Here is a 27,317-nt window from a genome sequence, read left to right on the forward strand (position 1 = left end):
GCAGCTTTCCTAATTTTTTTTTTTTTTTTGGCATGGGTATATTTTTTCTGTACTAAAAGAAGTTGAAGAGAGCTTTTCTCTGTATTTTCCTTATCTGTTCATGAGCATATTGAAATCAGTCTCTAAAAATGTGTAAAGTGAGTATCTCTTCCTAACGTCCTATTCAATGTTACTATTCTGAGTTCAGAACAAAGTGAAATCAAAAGTACCCAAATTGGAGCAAATAAAATAGACATATATGTGTGTATATATATACATATATTTCTATATATCTATATACATACAGACACATACACATGTGTACATCCAAATTTATACAGTGAGTAGAACTCCCTTAATCTGTTGGAGGCACTCAAAGTAACTGTTCTGTTTGGGGAAAATAGGATTGTTCCTTTTCATTCAATTACTCTTTCAGCCTTTTCTCTAAGAGTACAAATTTAGAACAAACTATGTCTTCCTAGATTACTATAGAAGCTAAAAGAATGAATTACTTTTTCATTTCTACCATTTTCTTTTAATAAATGTTAGGCTTGTGACAAGAGTAAGAAACGATAACTCTTTGTAGACATTCAATGCCAAGGTCTTTCAGTTTAAAATGGTTGAGTGAATCTTGGCTTTATTAACAGAGGAAAAATATATTACAGCAGCCTTTCCCAAGAAAAGAAACTTTTAGAGGGAACTTTTAGAGGGAATGTAGATAAACATTACTAGGAAGTCAGGAGTGAAGACTAATATTATCCATCATCATCACCATCATCATCATCAGCATCATCACTATCATTAATCACAATTTGACCAGCGTTTATTTCTATGAAGCATTGGGTACCTGGATTAAAGATTCATTAAAACTACCTTTCTATAATGCTATAGAAATCGACAGTTTATTAAGAGTAAAGTCCTCTCTTCCCAACAGTATTTTCCTCCAGAATATTCATCAGGATGTTTACTATCCCTCCATTATACATGTGTTATATAGGCAAAGTCTACAAATATTCACTGCTGCCCTAATTCTGGATATAAATATTACAGTTGAAAAACTATACATTGTTCTACATGTTGGATATAGTTGAAGAAAAGGAACGTATTATACTTAGTTACAAATAGGAAATTAAAATACTTGAGAAATAAGAAATATTTAGTGACAGCATTAATAAAATTTGCCAAACTAACACCACATTGCAATGTACAGTGGGGAAAGCAAAGATGAACATGTATTGTCTTCACTTTTACATTTTTGTTTTTAATGTTTACATGAACCTCCACTATGCTGAACAAATATTTTCTTCTATTAGTTGTATTAAATTGTTTATGTCAGTTATTTTTAAAGCTCAAATATTTAAAGGAGTGAATTGGGAAATCATTAATGCATCAAAGTTGCAAATATTTTTTCATACAGCCCCAATTTGTGCTACTTAAAAGGATCACTAGATAGCAAGAATAACTGTATTCCTATTATATTTCTTCAGTTGTATCTATAGAATTAAAAATAATTGTCCACTGAATTACAATATAGGTTAATCCTTCTTTAGTGAAAGAGCAGATTCCAACGTAAATTCTCCAAAAGTTCTTAAAGATGGCCTTTTTGGATGTTTACAAGAATGCAGTTAAACACCAGTATACCAGCTTGTTTTGTCAGCTGCTTCATGACTGTCACAAAACTCATGCAAAAGACAGACATTTTGTACTCTTTCCATTAAGAAGTCTCGGTCAGTTGCCTGGAGCATGAAAATCTCCGAGGACTACCTTTTTCAGTGCTTGGATAGCACACCAGCTGTTCCTGACACTATTAAACACTAAATACCCAGGAGGTAAGAGCAGGAGGTTGTGGTTGGGGCATGTTTAATGTGCCACAAGGAAGTAATACAGTCAATGATTTGCAAACAATCTGAAGTAGTCTTGTATGTAGCAGTGAGCTTGAAATTTATTCTCTTATCACTCGAATCCAGGGAATGACAATATAACCACTCTAAATGGTTATATCTGCAGAGAGCATGCGGCTCTTAGAGAAAACACTCTTGTATAAGTGGTGAGAACCAGAGTGCAGAATTTGCAATGGAGAGTTTCAAGTCACTTCAAGTTCCCATATAACACTGCTTTGATCAGTAACAAATTAGTGTATTTTTAGTAACAGTTAAAGCCAGCACTAAAAGTTATTTTATAGTAATAACTAAATTCTATATCTTATACTGTCACTCAAAGGGAATAAATATTTATAAAACTATGATAAAGCAAAGAAAAGATAAACTGATCACTGAGTATGACAAAACTATGATGAAGAGGCATCAGGAGATGCCCACATGATATAAACTCCAACTAAACAAGTGATCACTAACATGTAAATGACTATGAGTTAGAGTTCATATGAGATCTGATTTGGATATTGTATTGCTCAGCTCAGGCTACAGTAACAAAATACCACAGACTGGGTGTCTTAAACAATAGAAATCTACGTTCTTACAGTTTTGGACACAAGCAGTTTGAGATCAAAGAGCAAAAAATTGGGTTTCTGATGAGAGCTCCTGGTTTCTCACTGTGTTCTCACATTCCCTTTCCTCTGTGCTCAGACAGGGAGACAGAGAGAGAGAGAGAGAGAGAGAGAGAGAGAGAGAGAGAGAGAGAAAGGGAAGGAAAGAGAGAGACAGAGACAGACAGAGACGGAGAGAGACAGAGACAGAGAGAGACAGAGAGAGAGAGAGAGGAGCTCCTCTCTGGTGTATCCCCCTTTTTTCATAAGGCCACAAGTTCTATTGGATTAGGACCCATCTTTAGGACTTTATTTAACCTTAATTACCTCCTGAAAGGGTCTATCTCCAAATACAGTCACATTCATGGCTTCTACATATGAATTTCAGGAGGATTCAGGTCAGTTCATAACATATCATTTTAGTATACAGATATGTACATGTTAAACTACATGTGGAAATTAACAACTTATTAAAGCATAATTTATTTCTATGTTGCAAAATTATAGTCATAACTTAAGGTAATATCAGTATTTTGCAAACAAACATTCATATCATAATAAAATTCTGATAAATAGACTTATTAAACAGGTATACATTACCTAGATGAATTAATTTAAATTTAAGTCAATATTTTTTGTACAATTTATGTTGAAAACACTAATAGAAAGCATGGTGTTTCACTTTTTAGATTCAATTTTGAGAATTCATACATATAATATCTTATATGGTCAGACAATACATTTGAGAACTCACACATGTAATATCTTATATGGTCAGACAATACATTTACACAGACACAAATGCACAAATGATTTAATAGTTTGTAATTACTCCACTCAAGTTAGTGAGCGTATGAAGTGCTCGGCACACTATCCAAGAGGCTAGGGAACCACCATGAACAAAATTGGGAGGCCAGCTCCTGAAATCTTATATCCCATCTAGAAAGGAATGGGAGGAGAAACAGATTCAAGGTGAGAGACTTCCATATAGTAATCAGGAAAAGCAATTTTGTAAAATCTCATTTATATAGAGACCTGAACAGTGTTTTTGCACTTTCCTTTTCCCCCTAATTTATTTATTCTTTAATTGACAATATTGTATGTATTTCTCATGTAGAGCATGTTTTGAAATATGCATACATTGTGGAATAACTAAACTGAGCTAATTAACTTATGCATTCCCTTACATATGTGTCACTTTATGTAGTGAGAACACTTAAAATCTACTTTCCTAGCAATTTCAAGAATACAATACATTACTATTAGCTGGAGTCACCATGTTGTATGTTAGACGTCCAGAATTTATTTCTCCCATCTAACTGAAATTTTGTATACTTTGGGCAACATCTCCCTAGTCTGCCCGCTCAGTTTCCCTTAACCACCTGTATTAGTCTGTTCTCATACTGCTGTGAAGAAATACCCGAGGCTGGGTCATTTATAAAGAAAAAAGATTTAATTGACTCATAGTTTAGTATGGCTGGGAAACCCTCAGGAAACTTACAATCAGGGTGGAAGGTGAAGGGGAAGAAGGGCACCTTCTTCACAGGGCAGCAGGAAGGAGAATTGCTGAGCAAAAAGGGAAAAGCCCCTTCAAATTTTATGAAAATGCACTCAGTATCATGAGAACAGCATGGGAGAAACCGCTCCCATGATCCTATTACCTCCACCTGGTTCTGCCTTCAATCCAATCAGTTCTCCATAAGGTTGTGTATGCTCTGAATCAGTGTCCAATATATGGTACTGTTTCTCTCATAACCGGGATTCACCAGTCCAGGATCAAAGGGTGGACACAGTACCACTCACCATCACCCCCTAGTGATCCACTAGCACAATTCTTGCTTCCTGTTTCTGTGACATTACATCCTGCTGGCCTAGTGGTCTTAGTTCCAGAGGGGGAAATGCTGACACTAGGAGACACAACGACGATTCCATTAAACTGGAAGTTAAGATTGCCACCTGGCCAGTTTGGGCTCCTGCTAACTCTAAGTCAACAGGCTAAGAAGGGAGTTACAGCGTTGGCTGGCGTGATTGACCCAGATTATCAAGATGAAATCAGTCTGCTACTCCACAAAAGAGGTAAAGAAGAATATGTGTGGAATACAGGAAATCTCTTAGGGCATCTCTTAGTATTACCATGGCCTCTGATCAATGGGAAACTACAACCACCCAATCCAGGCAGATACAATTGGCCCAGACTCTTCAGAAATGAAGGTTTGGGTCACTCCACTAGGTAAAAAAAAAACATGACCTGCTGAGGTGCTTGTTGAAGAAAAAGGGAATACAGAATGGGTAGTAGAAGAAGGTCATCATCCATACCAGCCACGATCACGTGACCAGTTGCAGAAATGAGTACTGTAATTGTCATGAACACTTTTTCTTTATTTTGTTAAGAATATGTGCATGTATACATTTGTACTAAGAAAAAATCTTCATTTTCTTTATCATGTGACACAAGATTTATTGAATTCATATCAGCATTAAGTATTGTTAACTTTCTGTAATAGCATTTAGATTAAGGATTAGCATGCTTTGGGTTGTACAAGGGATAGCTGTATTATGGTAGGTGTAATTATGACCTTATTATTGTCTTTATTTGGAGATTATGTATGACTTCAGGAGACATGTATGCGTTAAAGTTGACAAGAGGTGGACTTGTGATGCTTAATATTGAGTGTCAACTTAATTGGATTGAAGGATGCAAATTATTTTTACTGGATGTGTCTGTGAGGGTGTTGCCAAAGGAGATTAACATTTGAGTCAGTGGACTGGGAGAGGCAGACCCACCCTCAGTCTGGGTGGGCACCATCTAATCAGCTGCCAGTGCAACTGGAATAAAGCAGGCAGAATAAGGTGGAAGGAGCTGACTTGATGAGTCTTCTGGCCTTCATCTTTCTCCTGTGCTAGATGCTTCCTGCCTTCAAATATGAGACTCCAAGTTCTTCAGCTTTTGGACTCTTGGACATATACCAGTGGTTTGTCAGGGGCTCAGTTATAGACTGAAGGCTGTACTGCTGGCTTCCCTACATTTGAAGTTTTGGGACTTGAACTGGCTTCCTTGCTCTTCGGCTTGCAAATGGCCGATTGTGGGACTTCACCTTGCGATCTTGTGAATCAATACTCCTTAATAAACCCCGTTTCATACATACATTAATCCACTAGTTCTGTCCCTGTAGAGAACACCACCATTCTACTCACTGCTTCTGTGAGTTTTAATTCCATGCAGAGGCACTCTGGGTGAAAGAGGTTCTGGAAGTGTTGAGGGAAACCTCAAGAAAATCAGAGCCACCTTCACTGTGGATCAAAAATCAGATGGAAGAGGTGGCAGAGAAAATGGTCATGTATGACTTTTTAGGTCACTGTTAGGACTCCTGTGGGATTTAACTACCCTTTCTGCATTGACTTATCTTTATCTCATTATCTCTATCTATCTAGTATACTTACCCACTAAGCTGTATTTCAGTTTTTATTAACATGAAAGGGATATAACTAACTACACATTAATTTTTCCCCAATACAAAACAACCTTAGTATACTTGCACACAATTTATACTTATTGTATGGTGCAATTGCATTAATTTAAAATTACATGAAACCTTAACAAAAATAAAAATATTTTGACTGAGAATGTAACAAAGTGAGTAGTACTTTACAATTTGTAATGACTATTTGATTTACATAGTATTTTCATCTCTGATTAAATTTTGTTGTTTTCCAGTGTAATTTCTTGAACCTTATTTTATTCATTAAATATACTGAATGGGTATTTTATAAAAGCACATAAAAGTCCATCTCACAATTTTTAACCAATTTCTTTTCCGTGGACACTTTGTTAAGAGGATTCTGCTTATTTTCTGTATTACAAACAATTCTGCTATTGGTAAATTCTTACCATTGCCAAAGTTGGATCAAAAAGCATATAGATTCAACATATTGAGCTGCATTGTCAAGGTGACTACCAGAAATTTTACTTCTTTACATTCCTATCAACAAGTATATTTTCTAACATTCTCACCAGCACATATCCTAATTGTTTGTATTTTTTATTTTATGCTTGAACTTTAACGGCATATGGTTTTTGGTCATTTCTATTGTGTGTGTGTGTGTGTGTGTGTGTACAAGCTGCACTGTTTCTTAATCTACTTTTTTCATGTGTTATATCTGTGTCTATCTATTGAAAGTTTACTAACTTATTTTTATTTGGTTTCATTTTTATGTGGTAACTTTAAATGGTTTCTTTTTGTGTGAATGTGTTTATATCTATGTGTGCATGTGTGGTATATATACCTTAAAAACCATTATCCTTTAGTTGTGTTTGGTAAAATTATGTGGGTTTCATTGATTAGTCTTCTGAATTTCTATACAACGAGCATATGGGTTCTGAAGCCCAGACCAGGCGAGCCACCTTAATTCATGATATAACTACAGAGGGCTTGCTTCTGCTCTTTTATGTATCATGTAGTAATCATCCCTTATTTATTTGATTTAATTAAGACTAATAATATAAAGGCTTGGGATAAATTTTAAGAATCATCTGGCACAATGTTTCCATTTTACAATCCAATGCTTGAAGGTCAGAGACGTTGAAATCATTCTTATTTTTACTTAAAGACATTCTCGTACAAAGTAGTAGCAAGGTGAGGGTGGAACTGAGCCCCACTAACTCACAATTTCAGTTAAAGTAGTCATGAGTTTGTTAATTCATTCATGTCTTCTTTCAATAAATTTTGTTAATTCATTCATGTCTTCTTTCAATCAATAAGTATTTACATTTGTATACTATACACTAGATGCTACTTTCAATGAACAATAAAAAAGTATGTTACATAATTATTATTTTGTAAAATGCTACTTCTAGTGTGATAGTTTTGTATTCAATGTATTATTTACACTGGGAGCATTAAATAAACTTGGTAGGAAGACATAGATAATACATAAATATAAGCAGATTATATTTAATGTATGGCCTCTAGAAAATGTTTTTAAAATTTTCCATATGTATAGGAATATTCCAGTAATTGCATATGCTCTTGCTTTTTATCACTCTGTCATTGTCTTAACAGGTTGAGGTCCTCACCTTCTCACAACTGGAAAGCTGAAACGAATCCTATCTGCTTTCTCCTTCAGCCCCTTCAGTTCCTTTAACATAGGAATAACAGAGTCTTTGAGCCAATTCAAAAGATTGATCCTATTACTTTCATTGATTACAAAAATAAAATGGAAATAAACAAAACCAAACAAAAACACATAAAGCTCTAATGAGTTTCTATCCCTATTTTTAAAAAAATCATCTAAACTCATTGACATGCTAAGAACAGCATGACATGAATAGATTTCAAATGTGCCTTGCAGATTGGATTCCAACTGTGCTGCCAGAGACCCCATGCAGTAACTACTTATACTTATTTACTGTTTATGATGAGGCTCTTTCATGCCTCTTTGCTCTTGAACAGGTGATTCTGCAACCTGGAGGACATTTGCCTCACCGTTGATGTCCAGGTCCATGTCACTTGTGTGAACCCTTTCATTTCTGAACTCAGGCAGAGATCATTTGTTCACTCCTCTGTAATCTCATCACACTTAGAATATTTTGAGTTTTTAAAACCCAGTACATGTTTTTTCTTACTATAGTAAAACAATTTTACACCAATGGCCCTATCATATTTATCTTTCTACACCAAGCACCTAGCAGAGGTCTGTCATTAAGTCCAAAATAAATGTTTATTGATTAGATATTTATGGTAATCGCATAGACCTTTACACAGAAAAGACAGAAATACAATACACATAATTCTATAAAGAGTGACCTGGTAGTTGGCTATGATCTTTTGAGTCATTTTCAATACTAAATTGGGGGTTCTGCTGAATTGAATTTTCTAATGTACTTCACTGTTTTCAATTAGAGAGCAGAACCAAAAGTAAACAGCATTACTTTAAAAAAATCACATAGGCAAGAAGACTTAGCCAATTTATGGAGTGCAAATCAGGAGAGTTAATGTAAATTTCTTTGCAGAATAACATAAACCTTTCTCAGAACTGATGCGTGTAACAAAAAGAGAGAGATTTCATGTAGCAAATCAGTTTTTTTTTTTTTGCTTTTGCTTTGTGTATATACATTGCATTATGATCTAGAGATACAACAGAATTAGGAAAATTGTATTTTTGAATTCTTATTTCAGAATTATAAATATAGTAAAGTTGCTTTCCAAATAAGAATGCAAAATAAAATTGAAATTTATTTTCAAATAAAATTTAAAGATTGTACATTCTATTATATAAAAAAGACATTATGCAGCAGAGAAATGTAAAACAAAAGAATATAAGTATGTGTGTGCGTGTCTGTGTGTGTGTGTGTGTGTGTGCATGTAAGATGCTACAAAGGAATGGAATATTATAAGACATTGAAACAAGGGTGTGCTAGTTAATTTTAAGTGTCAACTTGACTGAATTAAGGAATACCTAGAGAACTGGTAAAGCATTACTCCTCGATGTGTCTTTAAGGGGTTTTTCAGAGAGGATTGCATTTGAGTCAGTGAATTGGATGAGGAAGATCCACCCTTAGTGTGGGTAGGCACCATACAATCAGCTGGAAGCCAAAAGAGAACAACAACAAAAAGATGGAAGAAAAGCTATTTTCTCTTGCATGTACGTTCTCTCTTGTCCTTATACCTTCTCCTGTGGAATCATGCAGAAAGAAGTTTCATACTGGATAAAGCTTCTCAATCTTGGACTGCTCATCCTCCAGAACTATAGGTCAAACGAATTTCTCCTCATGATAAATTTCCCAGTCTTAGGTATTCTATTACAGCAGCACAAAATGGACTAATTGGTCAGAAAATTGATGCCAGTTGGGGTTGTTGCTATAACAAACACCTGAAAACCTGAAAGTGACTTTGAAACTGGATAATGAATGAGACTGGAAGAATTTAGAGGAGGAAGCTAGAAAAAACCTAGATCACCATGAACACAGTATTAAGAGAAATTCTGGTGAGGGCTGAGAAGAAAAGAAATGTAAGTAGAGTCTGGAACTTCTTAGAGAGTTTTTAAGTGGTTGTAATTGGAATGTTCATAGAAATATGAACAGTAAGGGCTGCTCTTATGCAGTCTCAGATCAAACTTAAGAACAAGGTATTGGAAATTAGAATAAAGGTAGTCCTTGTCATACAGGATTATGGAATGCACACCAGAGGAGAGTTAATGTAAATTTCTTTGAAGAATAACATGAATCTTTCTCAGAATTCATGCAAGTGACAAAAAAAGAGAGAGCTATTTCATGTTGCAAATAACTTTGCAGAATTGTGTTCATATCCTAGGACTTTGTGGAAAGTAGAACTTAAGAGCAATGACCTAAGATACCCAAGAGAAGAAATATCTAATGACCACAGCATTTAGGATGCTGCATGGCTTCTTTAAGCCATTTGAAGTAAAATGAGAGAGGAAAGAATGATTTAAAGACAGAACTTAACATTAAATTAAGGCAGAAAGTAACATTTTTGAGTACTTTTAGCCTGGCCATGTAAAGAATGAAAAGTGTGTTTATGAGATCAAACTAAGGGGGTGGCCAAACTACCCTTTGCTAAATAGATTCCCACAGACAGAAGGGGGCCAGGTGCTATTCTTCAAAACACTGGATGAAAGACAGAGAAGGCATTTCAGAACACCTCAAGGTTTCCTCTTCCATCATAAGCCCAGAGCTCTGGGAGGGCAGGATGGTTTCCAGAGATAGACCCAGAGTGCCCCCACCCCTGCCCAGACTCACTGCTGAGGATTATCTAGGGACTCTGTTTCCCACATTCCAGCAAAGTGCTCTTCAGTCACTCCAGCCATGGCTCCAGTGGGCCCAGGGGAGCTTTGACCAACCACTCTGGAAGGTACAAGCTCTAAGCCTTGGCTGTATGGTGTTTATTCTGGAGGCATGCAGAGTGAGTGGGCTGTAAGACCATGGTGGCCTTCACCTAGAGTTAAAAGAATTTCACAGAAACCCTGGGGACCCAGTCACATACTTGTCACAGGGGCAAACTCGCCCAGACAGCCTCAAGTATGGCAATGACGTATAGATCTGTAGGAATGAGGGCATGTGATATGGTATGGTTGTGTCCCCACCCAAATCTCATCTTGAATTGTAGCTCCCATAATTCCCTAATGGTGTGGGAGGGACACAGTGGGAGATAATTGAATCATGATGATGGTTTCCACCATACTGTTCTCATGGTAGTAAATAAGTTTCATGAGATCTGATGGTTTTATGAAGGGAAACCTCTTTCACTTGGTTCTCACTCTTGTCTTGTCTGCCACCATGTGGCCTTTCACCTTCCACCATGATTGTGAGGCCTCTCCAGCCATGTGGAACAGTGAGTCCACTACACCTATTTCTTTTGTAAATTGTCCAGTTCCCAGTATGTTTTTATGAGCAGTGTGAAAAAGGACTAGTACAGTAAATTTGTACCAGTAGAGTGGGGCACTGCTGTAAAGTTACCTGAAAATGTGGAAGCGACTTTGGGACGGGTAACAGATAGAAGTTGAAACAGTTTGGAGGGCTCAGAAGAAGAGAGGAAAATGTGAGACAATTTGGAACTTCCTAGAGACTTGTTGAATGGCTTTGACCAAAATTCTGTTAATGATATGGACAATGAAATCCAGGGTAAGGTGGCCTCAGATGATGTGGAACTTGTTGGGAACTGGAGCAAAGGTGACTCTTGTCATGTTTTAGTAAAGAGATTGGCAGTATTTTTCCCCTGACCTAGAGATTTGTGGAACTTTGAACTTCAGAGAGATGATTTAGGGTACCTGGTGGAAGAAGTTTCTAACCAGTAAAGCATTTGAGAGGTGACTTGGGTGCTGTTAAAAATATTCAGTTTTCTAAGGGAAGCAGAGCATAAAAATTGGAAAATTTGCAGCCTGACAATGAGATAAAAAAGAAAATCCCATTTTCAGAGAAGAAATTCAAGCTGGCTGCAGAAATTTGCGTAAGTAACGAGAAGCCAAATGTTAATCACAAGGACAATGAAGAAAATGTCTCCAGGGCATGTCAGAGACCTTTGTGGCAGCCCCACCTATCACAGACCTGGAGGTCTAGGAGGAAAAAAAATGGTTTTGTGGGCCTGGTCCAGGGTCCCTCTGCTGTGTGCAGTTTAGAGACATGGTGCTCTGCATCCCAGCTGCTAAAAAGGGCCAAGGTACAGCTCTGGGTCATGGATTCAGAGGGTTCAATCCTCAAGACTTGGCAGCATCCACATGTTATTGAGTCTACAGGTACACAGAAATAAAGAATTGAGGCTTGGGAACCTCTGTCTAGATTTCAGAAGATTTATGGAAATGCCTGGGTGTCTAGGCAGAAGTTTGCTGCAGGGGTGGGGCACTCATGGAGAACCTCTGCTAGGGCAGTTTGGAAGGGAAATGTGGGATGGGTGCCCCCACACAGAGTCCCCACTGGGGCACTGCCTAGTGGAGCTGTGACAAAAGGGTCACTGTCCTTTAGACCCCAGAAAGGCAGATGTACTGACAGATTGCACCATGGGCCTGGAAATGCCTCAGACATCAACGTCAGCTCATGAAAGCAGCCAGGAGGGAGGCTATACCCTGCAAAGCCATAGGAACAGGGCTGCCCAACACCATGGGAATCCACTTCTTGCATCAGTGTGACCCAGATGTGAGATGTGGAGTCAAAGGAGATCATTTTGGAACTTTAAGATTTGACTGCCCTACTGGATTTTGTACTTGCATGGGGCCTGTGGCCCCTTTGTTTTGGCCAACTTATCTCATTTGGAGTGACTATTTACCCAATGCCTATATCCCCATTGTATCTAGGAAGTAACTAATTTGCTTTTGATTTTACAGGTTCATAGACGGAAAGGACTTGCCTTGTATCAGTTGATACTTTGGACTGTGGACTTTTGAGTTAATGCTGAAATGAGTGAAAAATTTGGGGGACTGTTGGGAAAGCATGATTGTGCGAACATGATATTTGAGGGGTGAAATGATATGGTTTGGCTATCTCCCCGCCCAAATCTCATCTTGAATTGTAGCTCCCATAATTTCCTCATGTTGTGGGAGGGAATCAGTGGGAGATCATTGAATCATGGGGGTAGTTTCCCACATACTGTTCTTGTGGTAGTGAATGAGTCTCACGAGATCTGATGGTTTTATAAGGGGAAACCCCTTTCACTTGGTTCTCACTCTTGTCTTGTCTGCCGCCATGGGAGACATGCCTTTCACTTTCCACCATGATTGTAAGGCCTACCCAGCCATATGGAACTGTGAGTCTAATTAAACTTCTTTGTTTTGTAAATTGCCCAGTCTCCAGTATGCCTTTATCAGCAGTGTAAAACAGACTAATACGCCATGTCAGAGAGTCCCCAACCAGGCAAGGCATAGTGGATCACTGAGAGTAGGACTGGTCTCAAGAGACCAAACTGTAGGGCCATCAGCATGCAACTCCAAACTGGGAAAGCTATAAGCATATGATTGTAGCCCTTAAGATATGCTGGGTATAACAAGCCCAGCAAAGTCATGGGGTTGAACTTTCTGAGGCCTTGGGGGCCCAAACTCTACCCTCATGTGTGCAGACATTATTCTCTAGCTTTAAGACTTTATGTTGTTTTCCTTGTTGGGCTTTGGACTTAATTGGGAATAGTTACACCTTTCTTCTTGGCTAACTGTTCCTTTGGTATAAGAATGTCTATCCTATGCCTGTCCCACCATTGTATTTTGGAAGCAGGTAACTTATTAATTCACAGGCTCACAAACTGAAGAGGAATTTGCCTCAGAATGGATCATGGTTTGAATATCACCCATATCTGGTTTAGATGGAACTTTGGACTTGGGACTTTGGAGTTGATGTTGGAACAAGTTAAGACTTTAGGGGCTATTGGGATAGAATGAATGCATTTGATTGTGAAAAGAACATTAATTTTGAGGGCCAGGGTGAATTCTTGGCACCACTCAACATTACCCCTGGTGACCCACTAACAATTTTTGCTTCTTGTTCCTGCAACTTTATGCTCTGCTGACCTATACGTCTTAGTTCCAGAGAAAGGAATGCTTCCACCAGGACACTAACAGTGATTCCGTTAAACTCAAAGCTAAGACTGCCACCAGGATACTTTGGGCTCCTCATGCATCTAAGTCAACAGTCTGAGAAGGGAGTTATAATCTTGGCTGGGGTGATTGATTCAGACTAGTGAGGTGAAATTGGACTACTACTCCACAGTAGAGGTAAGGTGGAGTATGTCTAGAATACAGAAGATCCCTTAGGTTGTGTCTAGTATTATCATGCCCTATGATTAAGGTTAATGGGAAGTTATAATAATTCAACCTAGGTAGGACTAGGAATGACCCAGAGCCTTCCTGTAAAGAATCGTGACCAGCTGACATACTTGTGGAAGGCAAAGGGAAATACAGAATGAGAAGTAGAAGAAGATGTTAATAAATGCCATGAGGATTTATTACATCTTGTACTATGAGCACATGAGTAGTTGTAGAAACGAGGACTAATTATCATAAGTTTTTAAAAATATTTTTTGAATATGTTTATGAGTATTTATACATATATTAAGAAAATATATTTGTTTTTCTTTATATATTATTCTTTCATCATCACATATAAGATATATTGACTTTATATTAGTCTTTAAGTATTGTTCATTTTATACCATAGCATTTAAGTTATGGGACATTAGGCAAAGGGTAAGCGTCACCCAAGGACTTTACCTCTTCTTCAGGGGAAGGAAAGAATGTATTTTTAATTGTACAAAGGAACTTGTATCATATTAGGGAGAATTATTACCTTGCCATTATCTTTATTTGGAGATTAAGTATGGCTTAGGAAAATGCATATGGATGCCAAGTGGATAAGGGCTGGACTTGTGATGGTTAATTTTAGGTGTCAACTTGACAGATTTAAGGAATACCTAGTGGTATGGTTTGGCTCTGTGTCCCCACCCAAATCTTATCTTCAGTTGTACTCCCATAATTCCCATGTGTTGTGGGAGGGACCTGGTGGGAGAAAACTGAATTATGGGGGCAGTTTCTCCCATAATGTCCTCCTGGTAGTAAATAAGTCTCACGAGATCTGATGGTTTGTTTTATCAGGGGTTTCTGCCTTTGCTTCTTCTTCATTCTCTCTTCATTTATGAGAGAAGTGACTTGTAAGTGACCATGTAAGAAGTGACTTGCTCCTCTTTGCCTTTTGCCATGATTGTGAAACTTCCCCAGCCACGTGAATCTGTAAGTTTTGAAAATTCTTTTGAAAATTGCCCAGTCTTGGGTATGTCTTTATCAACAGCATGAAAATGGTCTAATACACCTAGAGAATTGGGAAAGCACTAGTGTGTGTGTCTGTGAGGGTGTTTCCAGAGGAGATCTGCATGTGAGTCAGTGGACTGAGTGGGGAAGATCCATCCTCAATGAGGGCAGGGACCATCCAATTAGCTGGGGGCCTGGATAGAATTAAAATGGAAGAAAAAAAGTGATTTGCACATGCGTGCGCATTCTTGCTGTTTCATCTTCCACCATAGGATAGCACAGCAAGAAAGTTTTGTTCAGATGTAGCCATTCAATCTTGGACTTTTCGGCCTCCAGAACTGTCAGTCAAGTAGATTTCTGTTCATGATAAATTACCCAGTCTTGGGTATTTTGTTTTATAAGTACAAAATAGATTATAACAATGAGGTCTGCTTAGTTCTGTGGGTCCTCTTTCTGTGTTTGCTTCGATTTATAAATGGCTTCTCCATCCTCTTTATCTTCAGCCAGGGCAGCATATAAGGTATTTTACAAGAATTAGTGTGTTTTTGTTTTTGATACGGTGTCTTCCTCTGTCACCCAGGTTGGGGTACAGGGGTATACTCACAGCCTACTGCAGCCCCAACCTGGTGATCTCAAACAATTCTCCTGCCTCAGCCTCCCAAGTAGCTGGGACTATAGGCGTATGCTACCACACCAAGCTAGTATTTGTATTTTTGGTAGAGACAGAATTTTATCATGTTGCTCAGGCTGGTTTCAAACTCCTGGGCTCAAGCAATCTACCCACCTCGATCTTCCAAAGTGCTGGGATTACAGGCATAAGTCACTGTTCCCAGACACAAGAATGACTAGCAACATCACTTCTTGGACTCTCATCAGAGAGTTTAATTTAATTGTTCTTCAGTGTGACCGGTAACAGAATTTGTTTAACAAGTTTCTGAAGATGAGTCTGGAATAGCGAGGGCTAAGAATTCTCCTAGAAGAACTCGTCAATTAGGGGAGGCTGCATATCTTGACACTGTGATTATAATCTTTGTCTCTGTGGCCTAACTTTTGAATCCCAGATTAACCATTAAACAATTGTGTGGTCTCAAGCAAATTTATCTTTGCTTTAGTTCCCTCATTTGCAGAAAAGGTGAAAAAACATAGCACCAATTTTCTAGTGGTATTAAATGTGTTAATATTTACAGATAAAGACATTATAATAGAGTTTGCCACGTAGTACTGCTATTCTAGGGTATGTAAAATAAAACAAATACCGCTGGGCACAGTGGCTCACGCCTGAAATCCCAGTACTTTGGGAGGCCAAGGCAGGTGGATCACTTGAGCTAACAAGTTTGCGACCAGCCTGACCAACATGGAGAAACCCCCTCTCTACTAAAAATACAAAAAATTAGCTGAGCGTGGTGGCACATGTCTGTAATTCCAGCTACTTGGGAGGCAGGAGAATCATTTGAACCTGGGAGGCAGAGGTTGCAGTAAGCCGAGATTGCAGCATTGCACTCCAGCCTGGGCAACAAGAGTGAAACTCCATCTCAAAAAATAATAAAATAAAATAAAATAAAATAAACAAATACCTAAATACTCACTTTCTGTTCTCCTGCACCACACATAGGGTATGACTTCCAAAGTGTGACACTCTCAAGACTCCTGTCCTCAACTCTCACCCCTGAATAGCCAACAAGTAGATTATAATGATATTGGATCACTTTGTTAGAGACCCAAGGGAAAAGAATTATACATTTGTTAAGTCTTCATGAAATAATGGAAACCCTTAGGATGGACTAGAAAAGACATGTCATAAAAATCCCCCAGAGTAGAAATGATGCCTCCGTGAACTGTACTTCTAAGATCAGAGCAGCCAGTTTGGTTTTTCTCTGCCTAACACCCCGACCTTGCTCAGCGTGGGCCCAGAGTAGCCCCAGCACATCTAATGCTGTGACAGCAACTTATAATTTGGTATTCAGTCCAAGGCCCCAGAAGCACTCTAAGGTTATAAAACCTTCCTCTTAGATCTGTCCTAAGTATTTTAGACTATACATATTTACACCTTGTGATTCAAACCTACTTTGATGGATAAGTGAATCCATTTTTATGAGCACTTTATCTCTCAGCTGTGTGCCAAGAATTCTATAGTACCATGAATATCAATACAAATGCTAATGCCTGCGTCCAGTGACACACATTGAACTCCAACTTACAGTATTGCCTCCTTTACATCTAATGTCATTTGAAATTATTTTCACAGATGCTGTTAGAAAATTCCATAGAAATAATGATGAAATGTCTGAGTTTGGAATATACTCACTCAGGGGCTCTCAGTGATAATTCAGTAAGCCTTGTATTTTTTCTGTGTAGCATCATATTTTTATAGGGTAAAGAAATCACTTTTGATGCAAATGTATTTGGCCAAGGTGCTAAGGACCAGTTACTATGACTAATTAGAGTTTAATGCACACCCTACATACCTAACATTACTTATTTTGATTTGATCAGATGCCTCTGCCATGTTAAGAGTAAGATCTATCAATCTACCTATTATCTATCTATCTACCTACCTATATATCACTCATCTACCTATTATTTATCTATCTATCTATCTATCTATCTATCTATCTATCTATCTATCTATCTATCATCTTCCTATTCATTTATCTGCATCTATCTCTCTATGTAAGAAAAAAACATACATTTGTGTATTATATATACGCATACATAGTATATATGTGTGTGTGCAAACTAGCAGTTAGAAGTACTAAATCCTAAAACCAACACTGTAATTAAATAGATATATGATCTTGTGCAAGTTATTTCAATTCTGTAATGATAATGTAATTTTAGTGGACAGTGTGATAATCCTCCAAAAATTAGTCCCACCTAATCCTATGAACAGTTCATATTTATATTAATATATCTCCATCTCCATTATACCTCCATGGTCATTAGATGTTGAATCTCATGGAGGCAATTGGCTTAGGTCTAAAGCAACAAATCTAAATTCTGACCCCTTTTTTTCTGGCTAATAATGCTTGTTTAAGAAGTATAAATGTAACCTACTTAAAGCCAATAAGATCAGAAGAGACATATGCTGGGAACTCTAAAAAATTTTCTTTGTATCCCCTTTGGACACTGGTGTGCAGATGCCTGGAATTGCTATTGCCATTTCAACCTCTCAGTGGATAATTGACAAGCTTGTCACAGACCAGAGGCCACAAACTTTAGAATCACAGGGGAGAAAAATAAAGAAGAGTCTCAACTAAACCTGCCGAAATCTCATCTTCCAAGCATTTTGATAACTTGAGACCATAAATCTTCTTTTGTGTGCTATTTTTATTTTATTTTATTTTATTGTACTCTAAGTTCTGGGGGACATGTGCAGGATGTGCAGGTTTGTTACACAGGTAAATGTGTGCCATGGTGGTTTGCTGCACCTATCAACCATCACCTAGGTATTAGCTACTTTTCCAGATGCTCTCCCTCCCCACACTCCCCCAACAGGCCCCAATGTGTATTGCTCCCCTCCCTGTGTTCTCACTGTTCAGCTCCCACTTATAAGTGAGAACATGAGGTATTTGATTTTCTGCTCCTGCATTACTTTTCTGAGGATAAAAATTTCTTCCAGCTTCACCCATTTCCCTGCAAAGAACATGATCTCATTCCCTTTTATGGCTACATAGTATTCCATGGTGTATATGTACCACATTTTCTTTATCCAGTCTATCATTGTTGGGCATTTGGGTTGATTCCATGTCTTTTCTATTGTGAGTAGTGCTGCAAAGAACATTTGCATGCATGTATCTTTGTAACAGAATGATTTATATTCCTTTGGGTATATACCCGGTAATGAGATTGCTGGGTCAGAATCTACAAGGAACGCAAGCAAATTTACAAGAAAAAACAACCCATTAAAAAGTGGCCAAAGGACATAAACAGACACTTCTCAAAAGAAAACATTTGTGCTGCCAACAAACATATGAAGCAAGGCTCAACATCACTGATAATTAGACAAATGCAAATCAAAACTGAGAGAAAGGACTAGCTGGATTTCCTAGGCTGACTAAGAATCCCTAAGCCTAGCTGGGAAGGTGACCACATCCACCTTTAAACACCGGGCTTGCAACTTAGCTCACACCCAACCAATCAGGTAGTAAAGACAGCTCACTAAAATGCTAATTAGGCAAAAACAGGAAGTAAAGAAATAGCCAATCATCTATCGCCTGAGAGCACAGGGGGCGGGAGAATGATTCGGATACAAACCCCAGGCGTTTGAGCAGGGAGCAGAAACTGCCTTTGGGTCCCCTCCCATTGTATGGAACCTCTGTTTTCACTCTATTAAATCTTGCAACTGCACATTCTTCTGGTCTGTATTTGTTACTGCTGGAGCTGAGCTTTCACTCGCCATCCGCCACTGCTGTTTGCTGCCTTCCCAGACCCGCCGTTGATTTCCACCTCCGGGGTGGAAGGGTGTCCACTTCACTTCTGACCCAGCCAGGCAGTGTCCATTGCCACTCCCAATCAGGCTAGAGGCTCACCACTGTTCCTGTGTGGGCTAAGTGCCTAGGGTTCCATAATAGAGTGAATGAAGCTGTAACACTCACCGCATGGCCCAAGGTTCCATTACTTGGAATCCATGCGGCCAAGAACCCCAGGTCAGAGAACAAAAGACTTGCCACCATCTTGGAAGCGGTCTGCCACCATCTTGGGAGCTCTAAGAACAAGGACCCCTGGTAACAAAACCACAATGAGAAAGCATCTCACACCAGTCAGAATGGTGATTATTAAAAAATCAAGAAACAACAGATCCTGTCAAGGCTGCACAGAAATAGGAATGCTTTTACACCATTGGTGGGGATGTAACTTAGTTAACCATTGTGGAAGGCAGTGTGGCGATTTCTAAAATATTTTCTGTGCTGTTTTATACTTTCAGTTGCATTAGAGTTTTCTGATACTTCCAAATTAAGATTTGGCAAGTCACTTAAACACTCTAAGCCTCTGCTACTTCAAATATAAAATGGGAGTATAGAGAGTGGGGACCTCATGGAACTTATTTATGCATTAATTAATGTGAAAATGCGTATAAATTTCTTAGCATAATAACTGGCACTTAGTGAACCCTCATCAAAATGATGGTTTAAATTCTTCAACTTTGTAACGAATGGGTAGAGTTCCCTACTTCCAGTAATTTGTTGTACAATTTGAAACAGAATTGTATCTGAACTCTTCCCAAAATGAAGATTAATCTTTTGGTTACAGAGTTTGAATATATCATTACTCTGTCCAAAACTTTCAAAGCAGTGTCAATTACGGTATGTAGTCTGAACTTCAAGAGTAATAGTCATCTCCTTTTTTCATTCTAAAATTTAACCACCCCGCTTCTGTAAACCTCTTCTCTAGGGAATGGCTTTTGCTGTCTGTCCAAAAAAAGTTAGAGCTCTGCCACTTAATTTTTGGGTAACAAGTTTGAGCCTCTTATCTAAGAATTGGAAATTTGTAACTGAATTTCACAAACAGGTTAACAAAGATTAAATGTAACAATACATGTAAATTACATCTTCTGGTTTCTTCCACTAGTGCTGGCTCCCAGGTTGCTTTCCACAATGATTCTACTTCTGCAAGTACTGGACACAAACTCCACTCCTTGTCATGCTTCTGTAGAATGCTTCCTTCAGCAATTTACCTTAATTGAAATCTTGCTTTCCCCTGAGCCTAGTACTACGATTAGAGCATTCTGGACTCAAAACTTCATTCCTTCTGCTTATCATTACTGCTTCTGATTAACTGATCTTTTCTCCTAAGAGAGAATGGTGTTTCTTATGTTTACCCTTCTTCTTTGTGGGATTTTTTTTCTTTTTTTTTCTTTTTTTTAAACAGAGTCTCGCTCTGTCTCCAGCCTAAAGTGCAGTGTCACAATCTCAGCTCACTGCAACCTCCGCCTCCTGGGTTCAAGCGATTCTCCTGCCTCATCCTCACGAGTAGCTGGGACTACAGATGCACGTCACCATGCCTGGCTAATTTTTTTTATATTTTTAGTAGAGATGGGGTTTCATCGTGTTGGCCAGGATGGTCTCCATCTCTTGACCTCACATTCCACCTGCCTTGGCCTCCCAAAGTGCTGGGATTATGGGCGTGAGCTACCACACCCGGCCCTTTGTGGGCATTTTAATGGTTGAGCCAAATATCTTTCTTCAAGTTGTCTCCGTTTATGGTTTCTTCAACATCATTTACTCTTGGCTGTCCCGCTGAGTCTCTGATAACTACTTAGCATTCTTTACAGACTCCTTTTCCTCTCCCTGCTCATGTACCATGATTTTGTCTCTCACTCTACCTACCTAACTCTACAATCTTGTTCATCTTAGCCCCTATGTGCCAGTGACTAAATCCTGACCATCATTTGCATTTTCCGGTAGCTTCAATAGCAAAACTGCCTCTAAACTAGACCAAGGTAAGTCTTAAGGACATTTAAAACATTTATTTAGCACTTACTGTTTACATCTGGTGTAGTCTCTTTCATTGACTAAACATTGCTACCATGTTTTCCTTATGCATTCTGCCACTACTTTTATTTGAAATGTTTAGTATTTCTCACCTAGGTTATAGTGTTATAATATTTAGTAGTCCAAATATTGCTTGTCTTAACTTGCAGTCTCTCTGGTTGCTTCAGCCACATTTCTCTTTCAAAAAATGTACATTTAATTTTGTCCTCAGCACTGTCTCCAGCGCTCTTCACAAATGTGCCTCTCGACATTTCCAAGTTTATCTTTGTCTCTTCCCTGCCTACTTTATGTTGCCTCAATGCAATATAGTTCCCTAAGATTCAGGGCTACTTCATATTGTGCCCTTTATACATGCTGTTGTCAAAATCAGAAATGTCCTTTTTCAGGCCTCATGCAGTGGCTCACACCTGTAATGCCAGCATTTTGGGAGGCCTAGGAGGGTGGATCATTTGGAGAACAGGAGTTGGAGAACAGCCTGGCCAACATGACAAAACCCTACCTCTACTAAAAATACAAAAATCAGTCAGGCATAGTGATATGTGCAGCTACTTGGGAGACTGAGGGATGAGAATTGCTTGAACCCAGGAGGAGAAGGTTGCAGTGACCTTAGATTGCACCACTGCACTCCAGCCTGGGTGACAGAGTGATATTCTGTCAAAAAAAAAAAAGAAGAAGAAGAAGAAGAAGAAGAAGAAGTGAGTGCTCCTTTTCACTCAGGTAAACTTCGTTCCATTTTAAAGACTGACCTCAATAGCTCCACTTCTAGAAAGTCATTTCCATATGCTGAGAGTGTCTTGTTTCCTGTCTCATTTTCCACTGTCTCTTCCACAAATCTGCACGTTAACATCCAGAGAGTATTACTGCTTTATTTATGTATTTATCTATTTCTTAATGGAATCTCAGAACCTACAATGGAGCTTGGTATATAATAGGTACTTAATACATGTCTACTGTGTAAGTTAATAAAGGAACAGATAAGTCTAAGAAAATACTTTTGATCAACTGATGTTAGAAGTTTTCAATCAAGCCTTTGGATGTCTTGATTCAGCCACAAGGCTCAATGTCAATAGTTACAATATCAATATCCCATCAATAGTTATGGCAGTGATGACACTGCTTTGCTGTCTGTTACAGAAATCAATGGAGCAGCTTCAAATGAAAAATGTCTAGAGAAATCTTAAGAGCAGTGACAAAAGAGTGCAATAAACCATTTACTAGAATTTTGGCAATCCTGACACCTCAAGCCATGCTAAGTCTACAGAAGAGTGTACAATTCTACTTTCCATTACCAGGTAGAGCATGAGCTTTCATAAAAGGAAGGACTACATTGATTCCCATTAGAAAAATGGATATCATGTGTGGAAAATCCATTACAATAAAGTGTAGAACTTATTATAGCAGTTCACATTATCTGAAGGCAAGTGACCTTGAATATTGATTATTTCATAACCTCAAAGGCACGATGATGCCACATGTCTTTGCAATACTTGCTGAAGTGCTTATGAATCCAGATGAGTAATGATAGAAATAGCGTCTGTCTACAAAGCAGAAATAACTGTACACATTATATTGTTTAAATATTCTTAGCTAATAGAGAAAACTTTGCGTATGAGACTCTGGTTTCATATTAAGGTTTTGTTTCTTCTGTGTTGCCATGGTTAAATGCTGCAGTAATTTAGGGTGGGATTTGGGTTAGTAATTGTTACAAAAATAAAAGACTTCGAAGCCTACTTGTTTTGCAAGATTCGTTGTAATGCAATTACTAAAAAGCAGGAGTTTACTGTAGCTAAATGTAGGAGTTTACTGTAGCTAAATGAAAATTAAACTTTATTATATTTCAAATGCCTTCTGATCCAAATTCTCCCAATACATTTATTAATGAGATCAGTTTCTTCAAATACTAGTAGGTATTTGAAAAATATCATCTCTACCAAAAATACAAAGCAAAATTAGCCAGGCATGGTGGCACAGCCTGTGATCCCAGCTACTTGGGAGGATGAAGTGGGAGGGTCACTGGAGAATGAGAGGCCTAGGTTGCAGTGCTGATATCCTGCCACTGCCCTCCATCTTCTTCAATACAACTTGGATGACAGAGTGCGACCCCATCGAAAGAAGAAAAAAAAGAAAGAGAAAGAAAGAAAGAAAAAGAAAGAGACAGAGAAAGAAGGAAAAAAGAAAGAAAGAAAAAAAAGAAAGAAAGAAAGAAAAAGAAAGAAAGAGAGAAAGAAAGGAAGGAAGGAAGGAAGGAAAGAAAGAAAGAAAGGAAAAGAAAGGAAAGAAGAAAAGAGCGAAAGAGAGAGAGAGAGAGGGAGGGAGGGAGGGAGGAAAGAAAAAAGAAAAGAAAAATATCTATGTTGATATTCTGTCCAAAAAGACTAACTGTACTGAGAGTTGCTGAAATTATACTTTGATGGATTTTTCCATTTTCCTTTCACATGCTATCAGATTTTTACTTCATATGGTTCTCTCTCAAGAGTGGCTCGTAGGATTTGCATTTGAAGGAGATACATTATGGTAATCATTCTCATGATGATTTACATGTTCACACTATGAAAGAAAAAACTTTAAAAGTTGGACAACAGTTTCAAAGCTCACTAAAAACAAATTAAAATATATATGTTATTACAATTTCATAGGATAATTGTTTATTAACCACTTTTAAATTTTTAGGTAGCACATTAAAAGAAAGAAAAGATAAGAGCCATTCTATCACTAAAGTATAATTTTGATCCCTACTACAGGGAACGTTGAGCTTGACCTAGTACCCCCACAATAGATGCAGATATCTGGAAGACATTTTTGTTACTTATAGCAGTGAAATATATCTGATGCTATTTTAAAGTATGCATTGAATGACAAAAGTTGAATTAACTATGCTGTTATTTCTAAGTAAAAGCTATGGCTTTTAATCAATTAAGTCATTATTCCCTTATGTATCATGAGGCTTCTCTCATTATACTAAAAGTATTTTAAAAAATATTTTGGTCAATATATCATTATGTGGAATTTTTTATATATTATATGTATTTAAAGCTTTCTAGTTGTAAGCCAGGGATAAAATATAGTGCAGATTAAAAAATAAAAAGAGATTAAGAGTTTAAGGGGGAGTGAATTATAGCTAGATAAGATTACCCATGAATTTATTTTATGACCCAGCCAAAGAGATGGAAAGGAAACCTAATGAAAAGCGGTCGACACAAGAACAAATTCTTCAGGAGCTCAAGAGGATTCAGAATATTTAAGTCATGAATTCAATTAATATTTAATTTAACAGGTAGATTGGAAATTAGAGAATGGCAATTTTGCCTGGTACAATTACAAATTATAAGTGAGTGGTGTTAAGAAAGAAGCTGTGAGAAGATAAATTTCAGGAAAGGTTCTGATGTCCTTGCTCATACTAATTCAGCATCTAGCCACAGAAGTCCACCTGGCAATCTGGAGTCCAGAATGCTTGTTGGGACTCAAGTTCAGTTCCAAGTTATCATCTTACTTCTTACAGCACTGAACCTGGGGCCACATTCAGGTACAGCGTGCACTGACTTTGAAGTTTGAATAGCAGTTTGGTCCATTCCCTGAATTGTACCCTGCTGAGTACCTATGGCTCAAACAAAGTTATATTTCCTTCCAACTATCTTACCCTTCAGTCAACACTGCTGCTATCAGTGTTATCTTTTCTATAGAATCTGTTAGTTTCCTTCTACTGGAGCCATGCTTAAAATTATGTCTTTCTTCTAGACTGTGACATTAGGGTACTAAGCTCTTGTCTGTAGATGGGGATCATCCCAGCACTGGCTGTTCTATATACAATGCTCTTCCACCCGTCCGTCCTTCCTTCCTTCCTTCCTTCCTTCCTTCCTTCCTTCCTTCCTTCCTTCCTTCCTCCCTCCCTCCCTCCCTCCCTCACTCCCTCCCTCTCTCCCTCCTTCCCTCCCTCTCTCCCTCCTTCCCTCCCTCTCTCTCTCTTTCTCTCTCTCTCTTCCTTCCTTGCTTCCTTCCTTCCTCCCTTCCTCCCTCCTTTCCTCTCTCTCTTTCTTTCCCTCCCTCCCTCCCTCTCTCTCTCTTTCTCTCTCTCTCTTCCTTCCTTGCTTCCTTCCTTCCTCCCTTCCTCCCTCCTTTCCTCTCTCTCTTTCTTTCCCTCCCTCCCTCCCTCTCTCTCTCCCTCCTTCCCTCCCTCTCTCTCTCTTTCTTTCTCTCTCTCTCTCTCTTCCTCCCTCCCTCCCTCCCTCCCTCCCTCCCTCCCTCCCTTCCTTCCTTCCTTCCTTCCTTCCTTCCTTCCTTCCTTCCTTCCTTCCTTCCTTCCTTCCTTCCTTCCCTCCTTCCTGGCATTAACTCCTTGTGAAGTCTAAGCAATAGAAAGTAGAATCCCAGTGCACCCCAGCTCTCAGTACTTTTGATCATGAGAGAGAAAGTTTCATGGAGTCAGGGTTTATCCATTTCTTGTTCTAAAGAGTGAAATTTTGCACTCAAGTGCATAATTGAATCATGCATAATTTCCAGAGTACAAAAACATAGGACATTTCACCTGTGTTTCTAGTGGCTGTCTCTAAAGTGACGTATTTAATGCCAGGGCACCTCTTTAGCTACCCCTTGGGGAGAAAAATAATATCTTAGTTTTTTATTTATAAGCCTTCTATTAAGTGACCACTGTTTTAGCAGCTCACACTGAGCTATGCACAGAGAATATAAGCTATAAAAATGAAGGAAAAAGAGAAATGAAAAAAAATTGTTGAAACATAGTATTCAAAAAACTTTATTTTATATGATTTCTTTTGGGAAACTCAGAAAATACTTATCATTTGCAACTCTCTCTTCTTTCCTAAAACAGGAAAGGAACTTAACAACATTTATGGAGCTACTACAATGCGTCAAACATTGTGCAAAACATTTTACATGCATTCTTATATTTAATGCTTAAGCCTATGCTATTTTCTATTATTTGCACCATTTCTGTAAATGCAAAACTAACACCTAGATGACGAAGTGAGTTGTCCAGGGTCATGACTTTTAGTAAGTGGTGGAGCTGGAACAAACTCAAGCAGTTGACACTAAAACCACTGCTCACAGTCACTACCCTAGTCCCCCTCCAGGGAACACAGAAGTTCTTCATAATATAACTAAGCTGTTTTATTTTGTTTGTTTGGCCATTCTTGGTACAACATATTTTTCCCATTTCTTTTTTTTTAAATTTGGAATTGAGCTTTCTAGAAATACACTGCTCATTTTTGTTTAATTAAGTAACCAAACAGTCTATTTGGTTAAACTTCATATTATTTTTATATATTAGTTTCTCCAATACAAAATGGTTACTAATGGATCCGCATATATAATTTCAAATTACCTGAATACTTAAAAAGTATGCAAGGAATTTTCCACAGTAGCTACACATACCTAAGATCAAATATGCATAATATGTATTGAATCATGGATCTTTTTTCTTTTGTTTGTATTAATATCATTTAAAAATCTAGCAACATTGTAACTCATATGTTGACACTCAGCAAAAGTGAGAAGACATCAGTCTAATATCCGGGCTGTGACTGTAGATGCATTTTGATATTTTATGATGTATTGATTGGAAATTCAAGATAAATAGTAAGTGTTTTACTAAAACGAAAAGTAGATTACAAAGCAATATTTGTAAAGATATATCAAACAATATTGCCAGTATTTAATTAAGAAGCAATGTTCAGGTTTCAGTATTACCATTTTAGCATCAGACAGTTATTGTCAGTGAATTTCTTTGTTATGCCATTATAAATTAAGCACTGATGCATCATGATGATTCTCCCATTACTGGAAATCATATTTTATCTGAATTTATTCTCATGTCCAAATGTTTGTGACATATATTTAATTTGTTTATTGCCACATGCACAGCCACACACAGAGGATGATGTAAAGCAATCATGGAAATGATCAAAAAGATGTATTTTTATTGCTTTATCAGTATTTCAAATTGAGTTATTAATCAGACAAAAACAGGTTATTTGAACCAGACATAAATTGGCTGTATCACTCTCACAATTTGGCAGATGTCTGTGTGTCCCATTTATAGTACAACTACCACATTTATTTGCTTTTAAAAAGTGATATATTAGACAACATTCTATGTTTTCCCTTTC

At 37.9% G+C, this 27,317-nt stretch overlaps 1 protein-coding gene across 1 annotated transcript in view; it reads right to left on the minus strand.

The window, feature by feature from the left end:
• CDH12 (cadherin 12) overlaps positions 1-27,317 on the minus strand; it is a 485,928-nt gene that overhangs the window by 111,355 nt on the left and 347,256 nt on the right. The gene's annotated exons all lie outside the window — the stretch shown is intronic.

The sequence above is a fragment of the Macaca mulatta genome, chromosome 6, assembly GCF_049350105.2.
Source record: "Macaca mulatta isolate MMU2019108-1 chromosome 6, T2T-MMU8v2.0, whole genome shotgun sequence".
Lineage (NCBI taxonomy): Eukaryota > Metazoa > Chordata > Mammalia > Primates > Cercopithecidae > Macaca > Macaca mulatta.